The sequence below is a fragment of the Oryctolagus cuniculus genome, chromosome 9, assembly GCF_964237555.1.
Source record: "Oryctolagus cuniculus chromosome 9, mOryCun1.1, whole genome shotgun sequence".
NCBI classification, from domain to species: Eukaryota; Metazoa; Chordata; class Mammalia; order Lagomorpha; family Leporidae; genus Oryctolagus; species Oryctolagus cuniculus.
In genome coordinates, this window is record NC_091440.1 from 93,477,463 (window position 1) to 93,499,844 (window position 22,382).

The window sequence follows — 22,382 nt, forward strand, 5'->3', positions numbered from 1 at the left end:
TTAGTGCTATGTTTTTTGTGGATTCCTTAGTATTTTCTACATGCAAGATCATTTCAACTGTGAATAGAGATACTTCGGCTTCTTCCTTTCCAATCTGCATACATTTTATTTTATTTTCTTGTTTAATGTCTCTGGCTAGAATCTTCAACACAAAACTGAAGAGAAGTAACGATAACAAAGAAGAGAATAGAATAATGGGGTTAGTGCTGTGGCTCGGTGGGCTAAGCCTCCACCTGCAGTGCTGGCATCCCATATGGGCGCTGGTTTCTTTCCCAGCTGCTCCTCTTATAATCTCTGCTATGGTATGAGAAAGCAGTGGAAGATGACCCAAGTGCTTGGGACCCTGGACCCCACTTGGGAGACCCTGAACAAGCTCTTGGCTCCTGACTTCAGATCAGCCCAACTCCAGACTATTGTGGCCATTTGGGGAGTGAACCAGCAGATGGAAGATTCTCTCTCTCCTCTCTCTCTCTCTCTCTCTGCCACTGTCTCTCCCTCTCTCTGTCTGTAACTTTACCTCTGAAGTAAGCAAATAAATCTATAAAAAATTAACAGTGATTACTAGAGTCTAGGGAAGGTGGGGATGGGGGAATAGAGGTAGATATGATAATGAACACCAAATACAGTTAGATAGGAGGAAAGATTTCTAGTGTACACAGTGTATCTATAGTTTACAACAACCTGTTACATGTGAGTATTTTACGAAGAACTAGAAATGAATACTTCAAAGTCTCCAAGCCCTAAGAAATGGAATAGTGATTATCTTGATTTGATCATGGAACATTGGATCTATGTATTGAATTTTTACATTAAACCCTATAAATAAGTACAATTAAGTAGCAATTTGGAAAAAAAATACAAAAAAAAAAAATGAAGTGTTAAGAACAGACATCGTTGTCTCATTCTTTACCATAGATAGAAAGTATTGTATCCTTCAGTGGAAAGTTAGGTGTGGATTTTTCATAGATGTGCTTTGTCAGGTCATATTCACTTCCACTACTATCACTCATTTTTTTTATTTGACAGATAGAGTTATACAGTGAGAGAGACAGAGAGAAAAGTCTTCCTTCCATTGGTTTACCCCCCAAATGGCTGCTACAACCGGCACAGCAGCGCCGATCTGAAGCCAGGAACCAGGTGCTTCTCCTGGTATCCCATGGGGTGCAGGGGCCAAGCACTTGGGCCATCCTCCACTGCCTTCCTGGGCCACAGCAGAGAGCTGAACTTGAAGAGGAGCAACTGGGACTAGAACCAGCACCCATATGGGATGCCGGAGCTGCAGGCGGAAGATTAACGAAGTGAGCCATGGTGCCGGCCCCTCACTCATATTTTTTAACCATGAAAGAGTTTTGTATTTGTCAGCTGCTATGTATGTGTCTATTGAAGTAATAATATGTTTTTTGTTATTGTGCTATTAATATGGTGGATTAAATTAATTTATTTTCAGTAGTTAAAACTAGGTATTTCTGGGCTTAATGAGCCTTCTTCCTGGTGAAAAATACTCTTATGTGTGTTGATAAATTTATTTGTATTTTGGGGAGTTTTTTTCTTGACATTTATATTTATAAGAGATATTAATTTATAATTTTCTTTTTTGTGATGCATTAGTCTGATTTAGATATTGGGGTAATATTCTCACAGAATAAGTTGTAAAGTATTTATAAGTCTCTGAGGAATCAATATTAATTCTTGAAATGATTGGTAGAATCCACCAATGACACCAATTTATATAAAAAATTTTCTTTGGGGAAGTCTTTAATTTTTATTTTTTAAGATATATTTATATATTTGAAAGGCAAAGTTACAGAGAGGCAGATGCAAAGAGAGAGGCAGAAGTCTTCCATCCACTGGTTCACTCCCCAAATGGCTGCCACTGCCCTCCACTGCTTTTCCAATGCATTAGCAATTATCTGGATTGGAAAAGTAGCCAGGACTTGAACGGGTGTCCATATGTCATGCCAGAAGTGTAGGCCGGGGCTTTAACCCACTGTACAAAGCTCCAGCCTCTAAATAGTTTTTATTGTATGTTTTTTTTAGTTGTATGTCCATTTAATATAACTTGTTGATATATCATATATGTATATAAAGTCTGCAAGATCTCTGTTGATGTCTTTTATTTAATTCTTGATTTTAGTAATACGAGTTTTGTCCCTTATTTTCATGTCCTTCTCTAATACAGTTTTGCTCCCACTCATATCTTTTCTTCCATGATTGTTAAAAATACTACATATCTATATGTTAGAAGTCCAATTACATACATATTATTTTACATCATTGGTTTCAACTAAGTTAGCAGAAGAAACAAGACTATGCAACTATACTGTCTTTTATAATTACCATAATTACTGCTCTTTAATTTCATGTAGATTTAATTATTACCTGGAGTCAATTGCTTTCAACATAAAAAGCTGCTGAAAGTATTTCCAACAAGGTATGTACTTCCAATAAATCGTTTCGATGTCTGTTAACCTAGAAACAGCAATGTCAAGTTGTCAAGCAATACTCAGAATAAGCTAGATATCATTAGACACTGAGGTAGCACAGAAACAAAACTATTTATGGTGAGTTATTACCACACACCAAAATCAGGAAAACAGCCAAGAATCAAGGTAGCAAAATCACTGAGGGACAAGTAATCTATAAACCAAAAATTTATAAATGACAAACTTTGGAGAAACAGCTGAATGCCCAGGTAACTGCAGTAGGTGTGTGTTGATCTCAATAGAGAACAGTGGGAAGAGGTGTTTATCAAAGCAGTAGATATCCAACAGGATGCACCTGGGAGAACAGTGGATGGAGGGCTGCCAGGCAGTGTTCGTGGAGGTTAGTAAGAGCTGGCATACCAACATACTCCCTATGGTAGCAGCAGGATAACCCGGTGTTATTATTGCTAAAGCACCTCCAGTCATTTTTTGTAAAGAATGCCAGGTGTTTAGTTTCAGTCACTCTGATGCTAACAAGTCTGTATCCACATGAGGCACTATGCTGGATTTCTTGTTTTCCTCTCCCAGGTATGTTTGTGAGCATCCAGAAAATCTTCTGAGTCAACAAATTGAATACATCAGACATGTACATGTTGGAGGGTAGGGACGGGAAGGGACAGGAGGGGAGTGGTGGGGATCCCTCCTGCGGTGCTGGCAAAAGCAATTGAGTGGATGACTATGACACTTACGGGAACTGGAACACTGAAAAAAGACAAGGAAAATCATAGTGAGAGAAAGAAGCTCTTTCCAGAAGCCAGTTAGACTCTTTTGAGAATTTGATGAGATGCTGCCTGCAAGGGGGCCTAATAAAACATGGCACAAAATACAAATATTAATGAAGACGATGACTACTCCCTAACAGTAGGGAGATTCCAATTTGTACAAAGACTTTGGAACCTCTCCTGTTACCTTCAGCTATGTTATAAACACTGTCAAAATGCTTCTTGCTCTCTAGCATATGTTTTGGCCCTAAACATAAATGTTAATGTTTCTTCTCTTTTACTCCCTGGCATCTCAATCTTCAGCTCCTTCTAATTTCACTTGGATAAACATAGCTGAGTATTTTCTTCCAAAATATATCTACGGAGCATCCAAGGGTTTTCCTTCAGACTGATTCCCAGAACACCAAGCAAAAATGAAAAGATATAGTATAAACAAAGGCAACTTTATTTACAAAAACTCAACTTAAAATCGAACAGAGGAAGAGTGAGTCAACGCCACTCACCGCCAACAGATGTTGTGAGAGGTCATTGTGGTTGTTTTTTAATCTCCATCAGTCCTGGTTTCCAAGCCTTAGTTTGTGTTAACAGTCACCTGGTGGGCTTCCTAAATTAAAGATTCCTTGAACCCACCTCTAGGGAATCTAATTCAATGCCTAGAATGAATCACAGGACATTGCAATTTTAACAAAATCATAATAAAGAGGCAATTTCATCTGTGGGTCACAATTAAAGAACATGGCCACCATGTTGGTCAGTAGCACGAGTCATGCTTGTATCTTTCTGCCTGCCTTCGGAGTTTGCAACTGTAAAAGTAGGAGCACCATGATGCCTCATGCCTCGGCTGTGTAAGGAGATCCCACTTTCCCGAAGACCTGCAGATTTCAGACCCTTATTCCTGTGCTGGCACCTCTGAATATTCTGGAGTTGTCTTCTTGCTAGTTGGTCTGCGTTACACAGCAAGTAACACAAGCATGTTTCCAATTAGGCAAGTCTGAAGATCGGTTATTTTAAAAACTTCAGAAACTGTGCGCCAGGGGACACACTCAGCTTTAAATTTGACTGTGTGGGGTGTGTTCAAGGCAGTGGTTTTCATAGCCATTTTTTTAACATAATTACTTAGGATTTCCTGCTGTGACACTCAGCTCTGTCCTCCTTGCAGGAGGCTCATAGGAGAAAAAAGAAATTGGGGATGACATTTCCCCTCCTCTTTTGTCTTATTGGTGGAGAGCTGTCAAAGAGTTACAAGTTAAGATTGTGTGAGAATGAGCAAATTCACATGAGGGATTTCAAGCTTTAGTCAGATCCTCATGGGACATGTTTGAGGGGTCTTGAGAAATTTCATGAAATATGTGTATTATGAAAAAACAGGCATGGATTTCAAAAACCATATCTTCTAACTCCATTTCTCAGTAAGCTTTCTGAAGTACATTCATTCATAGTTGTATATGTTAGAAAGTTCTAGAACATTGGGAAAATATGTAAAAACACAAGAATACAAGGGTACTAAAAAGCTAGCAGAAAAAATGTAAATGTAATTAAAGGATAAATTTATTCTGATAGGAAAAAAATGAAATCTATGCCTAGTGTTTTCATAATTCGTATTTATATGGACTGTTTAAAGACCCTATATGACTATTCATTAGGTCATGAATTGCATATCTAAAGCACTGATCTAGGTCATCAAAGAAGGAGGTACCTTTCTCTGAAGGGAGGAGAGAACTTCCACTTTGACTACGACCTTGTCTAAATATGATCAGAGGCGGTGAACTCAAAAGGCTTCCATAGCCTTGGCAACTCATGACAAGAGCCTAGGGTGATTACTGATGCCATAAACAAGAGTGTCAATTTGTTAAGTCAACAACAGGAGTCACTGTGCACTTACTCCTCATGTAGGATCTCTGTCCTTAATGTGCTGTACATTGTGATTTAATACTATAACTAGTACTGAAACAGTATTTTTCACTTTGTGTTTCTATGTGGGTGCAAACTGTTGAAATCTTTACTTAATGTATGCTAAACTGATCTTCTGTATATAAAGAGAATTGAAAATGAATCTTGATGTGAATGGAATGGGAGAGGGAGAGGGAAAGGGGAGGGTTGAGGGTGGGAGGGAAGTTATGGGTGGGGGGAGCCATTGTAATCCATAAGCTGTACTTTGGAAATTTATATTCATTAAATAAAAGTTAAAAAAAATTAAGCACTGTTCTAGAAATATACTTATTGCTCATTTATGGTAGCCATTTTTATTAAAGTAATAAAAAATGAGGGCTGATGGTGTGGTGTAGCGGGCTAAGCCTCCACTTGCAACACCAGCATCCCATATGGGTGCTGGTTTCCAACCCAGCTCTTCTCTTCTGATCCAGCTCTCTGCTATGGCCTGGGAAGGCATTAGATGATAGCCAAGTGCTTGGGCCCCTGCACTCACGTGGGAGACCCGAAAGATGCTCCAGACTCCCAGCTTCAGATTGGCTCAGCTCTGCCATTGGGGGCATCTGGGGAGTGAACCAGCAGATGGAAGACCTTTCTCTTTGTCTCTCCCTCTCTTTCTGTAAGTCTACCTCTTAAATAAACACTTCAAAATAATTTTTTAAAATTATATAAGTTATAAAGTTTCATGCATTTCATATAAATAGATTTAGGAATATAGTGATACTTCTCACCCTACCTTCCCTACAGCCCATGCTCCAACCTCTCTGCTTCCTCCTTCTCCCATACCCATTCTTAATTTTTATAAATATCTACTTTAAGTTTACTTAATTCCTTGGAAACTCATGACTGGAGCCTAGGGAGATTACTGATGCCATAGACAGGAGTGTCAATTGGTAAAGTCAACAACAGGAGTCACTGTGCACTTACTCCTCATGTAGGATCTCTGTCCTTAATGTGCTGTACATTGGGATTTAATGCTATAACGAGTACTCAAACAATATATTTCACTTTGTGTTTCTATGTGGGTGCAGACTGTTGAAATCTTTACTTAATGCATACTAAACTGATCTTCTGTAAAAAAAAAAATATATCAATTCCCAACTTGATTCTCACTGGGATTAAACATGACAATAGGTCTGATCTGATTTCATCATCATTTAAAAAAATCATCTATTATTTTTCACTTTATGTTTCTGTGTGGGAGCAAACTGTTGAAATCCTTACTTAATGTGTGCTAGTTTGATCTTCTGTATGTTAAGATAATTGAAAATGGATCTTGATGTGAATGGAAGGGGAGAGGGAGTGGGAGGGGGGAGGGTTGTGGGTGGGAGGGATGGTATGGGGGGGAAGCCATTGTAATCCATAAGTCGTACTTTGGAAATTCATATTCATTAAATAAAAGTTAAAAAAAAGTTTACTTAATTATAGTAAAACTAACCCTACACTAAGTAAAATGTTCAACAGTATGAAGAAAAAAAAACTGTCAGTAGAAGAGACAAGGGATGTAAAAAGTCATCAAATCTCAAAATGTTCATTTCACTCCAATGTATTACATTTAGGGTACTGTATTAGCTACCTTGGATCAGGGAAAACATATGTTATCTGTCTTTTGGGAGCTGGCTTATTTCACTAAGAATAATGGTTCCAGGTGTGTCCATCTTGCTGCAAAGGACAAGATTTCATTTTTTTACAGCTGAATAGTACTCCATAGTGTATATATACCATAATTTCTTTATACAGTAAGCAATTGATAGGCATCTAGGTTAATTCCATATATTAGCTATTATTAATCAAGCTTCAATGAACATTGAGGCACAGATAACTTTCAGATACTGATTTCTTTTGATTTGGGTAAATTCCCAGGAGTGGACTGGCTGGATCATATGGTAGGTCGATATTCAGATTTCTGAGGTATCTCTATACTGTCTTCCACAGTGGCTGCACCAGTTTACATCCCACCAACAGTAGACTGGGGTACATTTTTTCCGACTTCCTCACCAGCATTTGTCATTGATTTCTCTATGAGAGTCATTCTAATTGGAGTGGTGAAATCTCATCAAGATTTGGGTTGCATTTCCCTGATGGCTAGTTACCCTGAGCATCTTCTCAAGTGTCTGTTGGCCATTTGAATTTCCTCTCTTTAAAAATGCTGTTCAAATCATTAGTCCATTTCTTAACTGGATTGTTTTGTTATGGTTGTTGTAGTTCAATTTCTTGAGCTGTTTGTAGATTCTGGATGCTAACCCTTTATCAGTGGCACTGTTTGTAAATATTTTCTCCAATTCTGTCAGTTGCCTTTTCACTTTGCTGAGTGTTTCTTTTGCAGTACAGAAGCTTCTCAGCTTGAGGCTATCTGATTTGTCAATTTGATATTGATTTCCTGGGCTTCTGGGGTATTTTCCAAGAAGTCTCTGCCTGTGCAAATATCTTGCAGAGTTTTCTCAATGTTCTCTAGTTATTTGATGTTTTCCATCATATATTTAGGTCTTTGATCCATTTTGAATGGATTTTTGTGTAAAGTGTAAGGTAATGATCTACTTTCATACTTTTGCATGTGGAGATACAGTTTTACCAGCACCATTTGCTGAAGAGATTGTCATTGCTACAGGGATTGATTTTAACTCCTTAGTCAAAGATAAGTTGGTTGTAGGCGTTTGAGTTAATTTCTATAGTTTCTATTCTGTTCCCTTGGTCTACAATCCTATTTTTGTGCCAGTACCAGGCTGTTTTGATTATAATTGCCCTATAGTATGTTGTAAAATCTGGCATTGTGTTGCCTCTTGATTTGTTTTTGTTGTATAAGGTTGCTTTAGCTATTCATGGTCTCTTGTGTTTCCATATGAATTTTAGTATCATTTTTTTCTAGATATGCAAATAATGTCATTGGTATTTTGATTGGGATCACACTGAATCTGTAATTGCTTTAGGTAGTATAGGCATTTTGATAATGTTGATTCTTCCTATCCATAAACATAGAATATTTCCATTTAATTTCCTCTTCTATTTCTTTGTTTAATGTTTTTAATTTTAATTGTAGAGATATTTGACATCCTTGGTTAAATTTATTCTAAAATATTTAACTCTTTTGGAGCTATTGTGAATAGGGTTGATCTTAGAAATTCTTTCTAAGCCTTGGCATTGTCTGTGTATAGAAAGGCTATTGATTTTTCTGTGCTGATTTTATATCCTTTCACTTTACCAAACTCTTTTTATGAGTTTCAACAGTCTCAGTGGAGTCTTTTGTATCTCCTGTATATAGAATCATGTCATCTGCAAATTGGGATAGTTACTTCCTCCTTTCCAACTTATATCCCTTTGATTTCCTTTTCATGCCTAATAGCTCTGTATAAAACTTACAGAATTATATTAAATAGCAATGGTGAGAGTGGGCATCCTTCTCTGGTTCAGGATCTTAGAGGGAATGCTACCAGATTTCCCCACTCAGAAGGATGCTGGCCATGGATTTGTCATAAGTAGCCTTGAGGAATTTTCATTCTATACCCAATTTGCTTAAGGTTTTCAACATTAAAAATGTTGTATTTTATCAAGTGCTTTCTCTGCATCATTGAGATATCAAAGGTGAGAGGAGATTACAAGATGGTGGATTAGGGAACAACATAGTGCATTAAATAGTAAAAAAAAAAAAAAGGAAAAGGAAAGGTGTAAGAAGTACACTCTCATGGAGAATTGGAGAGAAAAATGGACTGGAAATCCTACAAGAAGAAGAGGAATGCCGTGGACCTATGTTGCAGGCATGCACGCACAGTATGAACATGGATACCACACCTGACTGCAGCAGCTAAGAGCTGGACTAAGTGGCAGCTTGGAAACAGAGATGAGATCTGATTGCCACAACCCATGGTGATATAGCTGGAGGGAGAGCATGGTGTGAATCTGGGCTGTAGCCCTGGGGACTACCAGTTGCTAGCCAGTGGAAGTAGAGGGGGGCACATTCATGTCACCCAAACCTCTCTGCAACAATGCCTGCTACCCAGCTGAGAAAAATGTAGGTGCCATTTTGGGTTTGGATAGCACCTACAGAAGCCCTTGTGTGTGCACATAACTGGCTGAGATAGAATGCCATCTTCTTGACAATACTGGCGGCAGAGGCAGGGAGAGAGCAACATCTGGCCAGTGGTTCTTTCACATGCATGTGATCCAAAGATTCCAGTCCTCACTGACTTTGAGCCTGGATGGGAGGAGTGACATGGTGGTTACATGAGAGAGTGCAGGGTGTAGCTGGATCTCTGAGCAATCACTGGGTGCGGTCTCACAGTCTCAGAGCTCCTTGGTTGCCTAGAACAGGTCACTGCAGTGGCAACTATGTTCACAGTGAGGCCTATGCAGATCATTTGTGCAGTTCATGTGGTGGTGTAGATGAATGTTCTATCTGCTGAGGGCTAACACCCAGGCACTGCTCAACCTGGAGGAGAGGAGGCGAGGGGGTGATCACACCAGCAGAGGTGGCCATTGCCACGATTCTGTTAACAACAGGAGATCTATCATGTCTGACTTGGATGTTACCCTGCATAATTGCCCACCCTGGAGCAATGACCAGAGCTCCCTGGCCACACCCAGAGCAACTTCTTGTTATTCACCGAAAGTGTAGACATTCCCCTAAACAACAGGGGCATAGCTCAAAGGTAAAAACCATCAGAGGAAAAAAAACAACAGTGAACTCCACAAATGCCAAAAAATAAAAACAGAAATTCAAGAACCCAGAATAAGGAAGACGTCATGACTCCCTACTCCCAAGGAACACAACAAATTTCAATTTAGGATGTGGAGATGAAGATTGAGGAAATGCCAGAAACAGAATTCAAAAATTAATCATAGGATTACTCAAAAGCAATCAGAAGGAAATCCATGACCTAAAAAAAAATAATAAATGACATAAATGAAAACTTTTCCCATCACATTGAGATTTTAAAGAGAAATCAAAATGAAATATTAGAAATGAAGAGTTCAATAGATCATATTAAAAACGTGGTGGAAAGCTTTAACAGCAGAGTTGATGAAGCAGAAAAAAAACACCCAAGCTAGAAAACAAATCATTGGAAATCTTTTTCAGTCAGACCAACAAAAAACAAGAAAAATTAGAAAACTTAAAAACAGTGTTGGAGATAATCATATGGCCTTTCTTCTGCAGTTTGCTAATGTGGTGTAGCACATTGATTGATTTGGGAACATTGAACCATCCCTGCATCCCAGGGATAAATCCCATTTGGTCTGGGTGGATGATCTTTCTATTGGCGGGAATTTTATTGAGGATTTTTGCATCTATGTTCATCAGGGATATTGGTCTGTAATTTTCTTTCAATGCTGCATCTTTTTCCAGCTTAGGGATTAATGTGATGCTAGCTTCATAGAAATAGTTTGGGAGAATTCCTTCTTTTTCAATTGTTCTGAATAGTTTGAGAAGAATTGGAGTCATTTCTTTAACTGTCTGGTAGAATTCAGCAGTGAATCCATCTGGTCCTGGGCTTTTTTTTGTTGTTGTTGGGAGGGACTTTATTACTGTTTCAATTTCTGTCTCAGTTATGGGTCTGTTTAAGTTTTCTATGTCTTCATGGTTCAATATAGGTAGGTTGCATGTTTCCAGGAATCTATCCATTTCTGATAGATTTCCCTGTTAGCTGGCATACAAGTCCTTGTAGTAATTTCTGATGATTCTTTTTATTTCTGTGGTGTCTGTCGTTACATTTCCTTTTTCATCTCTGATTTTATTGATTTGGGTCTTTTCTTTTTTTAGTTAGTTGGGCCAATGGTGTGTCAATTTTGTTTATTTTTTCAAAAAAAACCAGCTCTTCGTTTGGCTGATTTTTTGTAATGATTTTTTGGATTCAATCCTGTTGATTTCTTCTCTGATTTTAATTATTTCTCCTTCTCCTATTAAATTTGATTCTGGTTTGCTGCAGTTTTTCTAGATCCTTGAGATGCATTGAAAGCTCATTTATTTGGTGCCTTTCCAATTTCTTGATGTAGGCATCTATTGATATAAACTTTCCTCTTAATGCTGCTTTTGCTGTATCCCATAAGTTTCAATATGCTGTGTTGTTATCCTCATTTACTTCGAGAAAGTTTTTGATTTCTCTTTTGATTTCTTCTATGACCCAGTGTTCATTCAGGAGTGTGTTGTTCAGTCTCCATGTGTTTGCATACACTCTAGGGATTCCTCAGTTGCTAATTTCCAGCTTCATTCCACTGTGGTCTGAGAAGCTGCATGGTCTGATTCTAATTCTTTTGAATTTTCGGAGACTTGCTTTATGGCCTATTATGTGGTCAATCCTAGAGTAAAGATAATTGAAAATGAATCTTGATGTGAATGGAATGGGAGAAGGAGCGAGAGATGGGAGGGTTGCGGGTGGGAGGGAAGTTATGGAAGGGAAAAAGCCACTGTAATCCATAAGCTGTACTTTGGGAATTTATATTTGTTAAATAAAAGTTAAAAAATACAGTGTTGGAGATTTATGGGATACTATCAAGTGACCTAACATACGGATCTTAGGGGTTCCTGAAGGTGTGGAGAGAGAGAATGGACTAGAAGGCTTATTTAATGAAATAATTACAGAAATCTTCCCCGATTCAGAGAAAGAAATGGATGTCCAAGTACAGGAAGCACATAGAACCCCTAACAGTCTTGACCAGAAATGACTTTGTTTCTTTTTTTTTTTAGGATTTATTTATTTGAAAGCCAGAGTTACACAGAGAGAGGAGAGGCACAGAGAGAGAGAGAGATAGAGAGAGAGAGAGAGAGAGAGGTCTTCCATCTGATGATTCACTCCCCAGATGGCCACAACGAATGGAGCTGCACTGATCTGAAGCCAGGAGATTCTTTTGGGTCTCCCATGCAGGCGCAGGGGCCCAAAGATTTGGGCCATCTTCTACTAGTTTCTCAGGCAGTGAGAAGGATCAGAAGTTGGGCAGCCGGGTCTTGAACCAGTGCCCATATGGGATGCCAGCGCTTCAGGCTATGACGTTAACCCATTGCGCCACAGCGCTGGACACAACCAGAAAAGACTTTCAACACAACACATTGTACTCAAACTTTCCACAGTAAAACATGAAGAAAAAAATCTAAAATATGCATGAGAGAAAGGCCAGGTTGCTGTCAGAGGATCTCCAACAACAATTTTCTGAAGATACTAGACAAGATCCAAGACTTCATTGGCCAAAATGTTTAGGGAGGGAATCATCATTGAGGTGAGCCTACCGTCACTCATTACTTGTCTCATCCAGACTTGTGCTGATTTGTAAAGAGGATGTGGCTAATGGGACAGATGAAAGCAGTGGCCAAAATCCAAGCAGCTTCACAGATGAGGGGAGGCAGAGGTGATACCAGAGCTGCAAAGACAACTTGGTTTTGACAAAAGAGTCTGGAGAAACGGCAAACGCAGCCAGGCGAGCCTGCTGTTTCTCTCAAGCACATTTCCCAAGTCCCAAGTTGGGAGGGTGTGGGGGGAATCTGGTGGAGATAAGAGGCAAAGACCTCAAGAAAACTGCCTTGAAGATTCTAGACAAATTGAAGCAGGTTGTCCAGCATTAGGCAGGCTGGAAACACAAACATGGTAATTTAGGGAAAGAGAAGAAGGAAGGGAACTGCAAACACTGGGAGATTTCAGGTAAGACACCTTAGATACTGTTTTCTAGGAGAAAAGGCAAACTGGAAAATACTATATTTACTAAGCCCGAAACTCCATTTAAAACCTCTTCATCCCAGAATAGATGAAGTTGATCTATCCTTATTTTAGTACTCTTCCAGAAAATAAGGAAATAATCACTAGATGAAGATAACATCTTTCAGAGACTATAATATTTAACTCACTATGTCTTTCACTGAGGAGTTTATCAACAGTTTAGGAGACAGAACCAGGTCACCAAAAGTCAAGAGAAAAAATAGGAACTGGCAGTAACTCCAACAACTCAGTAACTGATAAGAAGTGATTAGATTCACATGTTCAACTCAATAAATGGAAAGAGGGAAGTTTTCACCTAAAAATAGGACTCTACTTTAAAGAATTAAATAGAAATTCTAAAGCTATAAAATAACCTGAATCAGGAAGTCAGTAAACAGTTTAAAGAGCATGTCAAACATAAACGAAGATCTTGGTAAGGTGGAAGACAGAACTACAGGACGTCAAAGTTCACGGAAGGGCCAGAGCTGTGGCTTAGCAGGTGGGACCACTGCCTGTGGAGCCACCACCCCATATGGGGGCCGGTTCCCGTCTCAGCTGCTGCACTTCTGATCCATCTCTCTGCTATGGCCTGAGAAAGCAATAGAAGATGACTCAAGGCATTGGGTCCCTGAACCAGCATGGAAGAACCAATGGAAAGTCCTGGCTCCTGGCTCCTGGCTCCTGGCTTCAGAAGCCCCAGAAGTTGCAGCCATCTGGGGGAGTGAACCAGTGGATGGAAGACCTCTCTGACTCTCTCTCTCTCTCTCTCTCTCTCTACCTCTGCCTCTCTGTAACTCTTCCTTTCAAATAAATAAATATTTTTTTAAAAAAGAAGTTAATGGCAAATGGAATCAAGCTGTGTATTTGTGTGCAAAAATTATTTGAAACCCAACTATTCTTTTCACGGGATACATTTTTCTATGAACTGTTGAAAACTCATACGCATGGATTTCAAAAACTTTTTAATAACAACATGAGCTTATCTTTATGTGTCTACAAATTTTTGAAATCTCCTTAAATTCTATCTGAAATAAAAACAGAAACATTAACAAAAGGAGAAAAAACAGTATGGAAATTAAAATACCTTTTAAAAGATCTAAGATGTGTATCATTTGAGGTCCAGATAAGAGGACAGAAGCAAGGAACAGAAGCTGTAATTAAGGACATAACGATGGAGAATCATGAAAACTGACAACAGAACCAAGTCAGAGATTAAAGAAACACCATATACCACAATCAAATTAAATTAAGAAGAAAAAAAATTCCACGCATCTGCACATTTGGCAGCATAACTAAACTACAAAGACAAAAAAGGAAATTTTTCCATACATCAAAGGCAAAATACTCATATTTCCTTAAAAAGAGCAACAATGATTCTCAGAACTCAACTCTCAACAGAAATTATCTAAGCACAAAGAAAGTGAAATAACAACATAATTGCCAATCCAGAATCTTTTACATTGCAAAAAAAAAAAAAAATCCTTTAACAATCCTGTGAAAAATACATTCAGAGATAAACAGAAGTGAGGAGGCTTTGTTGGCAGCAAACTATGCAATGAAAAAAAACTATCAGTGTTCTTCAGGCAGTAGAAGAACGGTGGAAACATGAAATCACACAGAAAGGAATAAAGAAGAATGACAAAAGTGACTCTGTGTGCAGCTCAAAGGCTGTTTTGTTTATAACGACAGTCACATGTGACTGAAACGTGCTTGAAAACAAGGTAGAATTAAAGTACGTAACCCTGATGATATAAAATGCGGGCAAAGTGGAATGCAATCCTTGCATGGTGAAGAAGTGGTTACAAAGTGCTTGGTATTTAGAGTAGACTCAATGAGTCTGGCATTTATGTTGAAAATTTTCTAGGGTGCTTGATAAAAACAATGAACAAGATTTCTAATAAGCTGAGGGAGAAGAAAATGAAATAAAAATAGCATAAATATTGGATTAAAGTTAACTAATTCAGGAAGAATAAAAGGAATCGAGGAAGATAAATAGTAAATACTGCATAGATTTAATGTCAGCTATATCCGTAAATACTTCCATTATAAGAAGGAACTCACAATTTAAGAAACTTTATTATTTATTTAAAGGCAGGAAAAAAGGCGGGGAGAGATCTCTGTTTCTGCACTGGTTCACACTCCAAGTGCCCACAGTGACCTGGCTAGGCCATTTGGAAGCCGAAAGTTGGGAAATCAATCTGGGTTTTTCACATGGGTGACAGGGACCCACATACCTGAGCCACCATCTGCTGCCTCTCAGGGTACACATTCAGACCCCATGAAGTGTGGTTTCTGCTCTGCTGATATGAAGCCAGGTATAGCTAATAACTAAATATTTAGAAAACCTGAATTAAGCTTAAACAAATATAATCCACAATAATTTTAGCAAAGAAGTAGAAAGCAATGACCTAAGAAATGAGGACACAATTGGAAGTGTCAGCCCGAGCAGGAGGTGTCCAGTGTGCACTGTGACTTCTCCTCTCCTTCCTTTTTCCAGGGTTATATACCCGGGGCCACCCCTGCCAGACAGGAGCTCTCCAACCAATTGGGCCCAAGGCACTTCAGAGGAAGCTCTGTGTAACCTCAGGTTGAGCAGGTTACTCTTGAAGTGTTCTTCAAGCATAAAAGCTACACACACTGGGTCGAACAAAAAAGAACCCACAAACCCTTGGTGAAACTGGGGATGAGGGTTCCACAACTGTTAGAGGTTCAGGCAACCAAGAAAATATGTAGGAAAAATCTTTCTTAGAAGATTTATTTACTGATATTTTAAAAGCAGAGTGACACAGAGATAGGGAGACACACACACACACACACACACACACAGAGAGATCTTCCATTCTCTGTTTCACTCCCCAAATGGCTCCAAGAATGAGGTCTGGGCCAGGCCTAAATCAGGAACCATGAACTCCATTTGGGTCTCCCATATAGGCCATCTTTTGCTGCTTTCCCAGGCACATGAGTTAGCAGGGAGCTGGACTGGAAGTAGAACAGCAAAGACTCCAACTGGTGCCACCATGTGTCTTGTGGGCATCCCAAAGGACAGCTTAAGCCACTGCCCCTCAATGCCAGCCCACAAGAATATTTCTAACCAACAGGATCGGCCATAGGTGATAGGATGACACTTTCTTGATGACATCACAATATATATAAGACTGGCTTGGCCAACTGGCGACAGCGATTTTCATTGTTGGCTTAAAATAATTGTCCATGTTAAAGAAATCCGGGTGACAAGAACCTGACACACACCCTAGGGCCTGAGATCGTCTCTGGAACCTGAATAGGAGTCTTGGTCTTGGGGATGGGGGAACTCTGAGCCTGGAGAGGGGAGCGCTGGGACCAGTGAGGGGGTTCCATCACCTTCGGAAGAGAGTTGCTAGGACATGAGTTCCTCTTCTACCAGGGGAGAGTGAGGCTGTGGCACCTATAATTGCAAAGGCCTCAAAAACCTTGGGGTGGGGAGTGTGCTGTAGGACCTGGAGTGGCTCTAGGACCTGGCCAGAATCATGGACCTGGGGTAGGTACCCTCCAGGACCTACTGGAGGCCTGGGGAAATGTCCCACTCAGCTAGCTCCCAAGGTGGAGATGAATTCTGCTAACAAACTAAGCCGATCCGGAAGTGGATTCTTCCCCAGGACAAGGCTCCCAGCCAGAACACAGCTTGGATTACATGATGCTTGCAGCCTTGCAATAACCTGAACAGAGAACTCCTGAGTCATAGAGGCAGTAAGATGAGAAATGTGAGTTATTTGAAGCCACTAAACCTGTATTAGTGTCTTATGCAGCAGCAGAATGGTCATAAATATTTCTAACATATATATGCAGCCACTATCATGTATAATAATAATTCCAAAAAGTCCAAACAGAGATTATTAAGTGAGACTCTTGGGTGGATCAAAAATGACTTTGAAAGGATTTCCATAGTGGAGCAAACTGAAGTGATTCGGAGAGTCAAGGACTCCCAAACTCCATGATCAACTCCTTTGAGACACTCCTAGTCTCCTAGCAGCTGGCAAAGTCCCAGGCAGCCTTCCTTCCTGAGGCAAAGCTGTCTCCTAAAGGACCAAATATCAACTGTGTGGCACTCTATGCACCGTCCTCCTGGTTCACGTCCATGGACACCCCCAGCATTGCATCTGATGAGGCTGGACTTGGGTCCTTCCTCTTGCCTCCATGACCAACTTGTCCCCAGGTTCTCTAACCATCACTGCATTTAGCTTCTGTCTGTATTTTCTATCTAAAAGAAAGTCTCCAGCTTTAAGTGAATACCCCACAATAAGTGGTGGGATTATGGAATAACAGTGCGGTACTGATACAAACATATAAACACACATGTGTGTTTGTGTGCGTTGTAGGATGTAGCTTAGGAACAGAACCAACGCTTTCTATTGATCCTAATGCTCCTCATGGTGATATGAATGAGAATGTTAAAAATATTTTAAAATAAAAAATGTTGAAACAATTATTCAATCACAATTCAATAAAGATAGAAATTACAAATATGAAAACCAAGAGCTGTACCTCTCATAAATTAAAAATTATAAAAAGAAAAGTTTCTGAAATGCAAAATAAATTACATTTTTTTTAAATGAGCAACTGAAATTTATTTCAAGGTTCAAGTGTGATTCAATGTTAGGAAATATATTAATAAGATGTAGCATTTGGCAGTGGTATGAAAAACTATAATCACCTTCAGAGATTCTGAAAGGGTATTTGACACAATTTTGTACTCATTTCTTATTTTGTAAAAATAGTAACAAAGTAGGTAGCCATAGATACTTAACATAGTGAAATACACTTAACCCAGCCAGAACTGGCTTGGCATTTTATTTTACGGTAAATTTATTTAATGGTAAAGTTAACTACAACAACAAAAAAACAAGAATATAGACTTTCTCCACTACAATTTCACTGTGCACTGGCTGCATTTCTCAATTGTACAAAAGAAAATAACTAGAGGTAAGAAGGTTGAAAGAAGAGATTGAAAATGATATAACTATACATCTAACTTAATAGAATAAATTAAAATATTATTATAATCAAGAAAACAACTCAAATGATAGCAGGCTGTGAAGCTGGTGTTACAGAAATACAATCTTTTCATGCATAAAATTTCTACCTATATAGAAGATATTGGAAAATAAGATTCCTTTTATATTAACAACAAGCCCTCATACTATATAGTAATTTAGTTACCAGAAAAATTTGCAAAATCTTTATGAATGAATCTTTTAAATGCTCTTAAAATATAATCTGGATAAACAGAAAGCTACATTGTGGTTTGGATAGGAAAGTTCAACATCATAAACATGCTAGTTCTCTAAATATTTAAGTTTAAGATAGTTTTCCAAAAAGTTCCACTAGTGATGGCTCTACAATTGACAAGCCAATTCTAAAGTTCATGTAGAAAAATCAACAAATAATAACCACCAGGTAAGCTTTGAAAAAGAAAGGAGTGGCAAGGGGAGATTTTGACCCTCAATATTTGGATTTCCAGAGACTTCAGGATTAATGCTATGATATTGTTATGTCATAGGCAGAGAAACACTAAGGGAACAGTTGAGAGTTTCAAAATAGACCACAATGTACAAGAAATTTAATACACATTCAAGGCAAGAACTCAACCAGTAGCAACAGTAACTGATGTTCAAATATGTGGTGCCGCTCCCCCTCTTCGTGGAGGAACGACACTAGACCCTGCGTTGTCCTTTTGTCTGCTCAGCCCTTCCCAGGTTAGCTGCTGGTCCTTCCCGGGTTGGCTGCCGACCCCTCCACCTCTGTGGAGGGGCGGCTCCCCCTGCCACTTTCCCCACTTCCGTGGAGGAGTGGCACACCGCCGGCCGGCTCTCTCGGGGGCTGCTCAGATGTTATCCGGATGTTCCTGGTGCATGTTGTCTCTCTCCTCCTTTATAGTCCTCTTCCACCAATCCCAACTCTGCTACCCACATGCCGAGCATGCTGCTCTCCTCCAATCAGGAGCAGGATCAGCTCCTGCAGCTCATCAGTCAAATTGGCGAGAGGCAGCTGTGTAGAAGTTGTTTACTCCTCTCCCAGCGCCATATTGTGGGAGAGCAGATGCATAGAATAAGTCTTAATTCCAGTAACTTAGTCTAGTCCGAGTTGCTCCCCACAATGTGGTATCAAAACAACTGGTAATGCATCTGAAAAATCTTAAAGCTGCACCCACAGACCACAGAAATTGGCAAGGTGAACTCTGACAGAAGAAGATTGTAAATACATTTAAAAATCCAAAATATCAAAATATGAAGAGTCAGAAAGAGTGAATCCCTTTCTAGTCTTTGAGAGGAAAATGCTTTGCTCACTATGATTCCAAATGCGAAAGCCATAAGCTAAAACAGCGATAAAACTGAGTCCATTAAAAATTCAAAATTAAAGTGAAAAAACAGATTTTTAAAAACAGGAGAACCGTCTGCCACTTGTTTCATAGTTCAGGGCCAATCATCTTGTTGAATCAGAATGAATCTGCCAGAACTACTTGAACAAAGGGTTACCCCAAAGGGGCATCTGTGCACAGGGAGCTGCAGCCTGGTTTGATATGCAAGCATTTCTCCAAGAGTGTAGGCCTGTAACTAAGTAACTGAACTTGAGCCAATCACATCAGCTGACCCCTTGGCCAATCCTGGATGAAAGGCTACCAAATTACGCTCCCATAAAGCCAACAGCGGATGTCACCAATCAGGGAATCTCTCCTCATTTCCTGTCTTTCTATTATAAAAGTAGCTCACTAGATGGTAAGAGAGCGTTTAGAACCATTTTTGATTTGGGATGTTGTCTATTTGGATAGCTTTCTTTTTGCTCAAGTAAACATTAAGTTGAACCAGTCTTATTTACCTTTTACCAATCCTTGCTATCCAAAGAACACAAAGAAGCTCAGAGGGATTAGGCTAACCACAGCAGAACCACGGGAAATGGACTAGAAAACCCAAGAAAAAGCACGGCTTATAATCATATGAAAATAATTCTCAACTTTACTCAGAAAGAGATGTGCAAAATAAAACTACAGGAAAATACCATTTTCCATCACTGAGATGACAACGAAATTCAAGATTTGGTAAGATATGGTGTGGCGGAGACTGTGACAGCCACAAGTGCTCTCACGCATTGCTAATTTGTTTGTAAGTTGCTTTAAACATTATGAAGAACACTTTACAGGATCTACCAGAATTGTAGATATATATATATATATATATATCTCCATATTGGACCAATAATGCCACTTCTAGAAATGCTCTAGACATATTTGTGACATATATTATGTAAGAGATTATTCATTGTATAATTTTTTTAAAGATTTTATTTATTTATTTGACAGGTAGAATTACAGACAGTGAGAGGGAGAGACAAAAAGGTCTTACATCTGCTGGTTCACTCTCCACGTGGTCGCAGTGGACAGAGCTGGGCCGATCTGAAGCTAGGAGCCCAGAGCCAGGAGCCAGGAGCCAGGAGCCAGGAGCTTCTTCCAGGTCTCCCATAGGGGTACAGGGGCCCAAGGACTTGGACCATCTTCAACTACCTTCCCAGACCATAGCCGAGAGCTGGATTGGAAGAAGAGCAGCTGAGACTAGAATAGGCACTTACATGGTATGCCGGTGGATACAGGTGGAGGATTGATCTGCTGTGCCACAGCGCTGGCCCCCTGTACATCATCTTTTATAGAAGTAAAACAGGGGGAATTAGGCTACCAGTATTTGAAGAGGTTAAATAAATTTATTAGTTGGTTTAATATTATAGTAAACAGAGAGAATATCTCTCAGTTATAATGTAGAATGCTCTCTAAAACTGTTACTGGTTAAAAAAAAAAACAGATGCAATATAGTACAAAACTGTGCACTGTCATTTAGATTCAAAAAGAGAGATAGAAGACAAGAAAGTGTACATATTTTCTTATGTGATAAAAATTTCAGGAACGATTAGGCAAATTACAGGTAAGTTAAACTTCTTAGGCAAGGAATAATGTTTTTTGTAGTACATTTTTACCCATACATCCTGTGGAATATCCTTATACCAAAAATATTATGTTTATCTGAAATTTAAATTTAATTAAGACTTTAGTTTGCTAAATTTAACAGTGCAGGCTAGGTAAGTAAGTGAAAATGGTGTGTGGATGTTGGGGGAGAGAGGTGAGTCTTCCCGGACAAACACAAGGCAGGTCTGGGCAGTGACTTTTCCTTCACACAGCTCAAGTTGTCCATTGTTAAACCACGTAACTCCATCACATTAAAACAATAGAAAGGAAAACCAATATGAATAGATAACCTTAGGTATTCATGAAAGAGGACAACTAGACACCATATGTCATTCATTAAGATTTCTTTTATATTCTGTTTATAGTGAAACCAGGCCCCATCTATCACCTTATAATTTGAAAATAGAAGCATCCACAATTCAGGGGAAGCTGAAACATTCTGTGCTGCTTACGTTTCCAAGGGACTCTAACGCTTCCCAGGCTTCTTGCTGCCCTCATTTTAGCAGTGAGAAAAAAAATCAAAAAACCAAACATCTGAGGTTTGGGGTAGAGAATAAAAGTGTCATGAAGTATTATTCGTGAGAAGGCAGGCTCAGCCAGGTTTTTGAAATCTTCCCAAGTCTTCTCAGCCTTCTGACAGCTTCTCAGATAACTCCAATGGCCAGTCAGACATGTAGCCGGAGCGAGCACCAGGTGGGGAAAAATCAAAGGAAGAGTGTGACATGGCATTTGTTAGGGTGGCGGGCCTCACATCGACACCTGCTGGACTCTCTGTGTCTCTCTCTCTCACACACACACACAAATACATGTGCCAACAATCCAAGGTATCAAAGTACTTCAAGATTTTCAAGATTTTCTTGATGGTTAGAAACATGGGTTCCTTTTCTAATATGTAATAAATGTATCAATCCAAGTAATAGGGAACATGAAAAATTAGTCATTCAGAAAGCTATGAGCTCTATTTTCTTTAAACAATATAGCAAAATTAACACAATGACTATTTGAAATATGTTTTTGCTTCATTATCTGCATTTATTTCTTCCATTTTCTAAGATAGGAGGCATGACATCATTGCAATCCCAAACTCCTGATTTAAAAAAAAAAAAAAAAAAAAAAAACTCATATACTTTTTTATCCTCTAAATGAAAGCAAAGGATATGTTTTAGGAGTTCAACTAACATGAATCCGGTATGTCAGGAAGAAATTTTCCAAAGATATTGTTGCTTATCAAAATGTTAGGGCAACCAAGTTAAAGCTTTTTGTGTTAGTCGTTTTGAGAGTAGAGTAATGAAAACGTCTTCAGCCCTAGTTCCTATCAGCTGAGAGATTCCCACCCTGCCGCTTCACGCCAGCTGGCTCATGTATCCATAGATTTTTTTGGCATATGGTCAAATACAGCACACATTTTGAGCAGCTGGATTAACCTAACAGCTCTCACCAGAGCCCTTTCATCTGTTTTGCACAGATAGGGACCTGCTTTGTAATTACAATCTAATTGGAAAACAAATACACACATGTTCCTGATCAATGGGATTTCAGCACAAACATGTAACTTGGAAATGCTAAATGAAAGTTGTTATTCAAA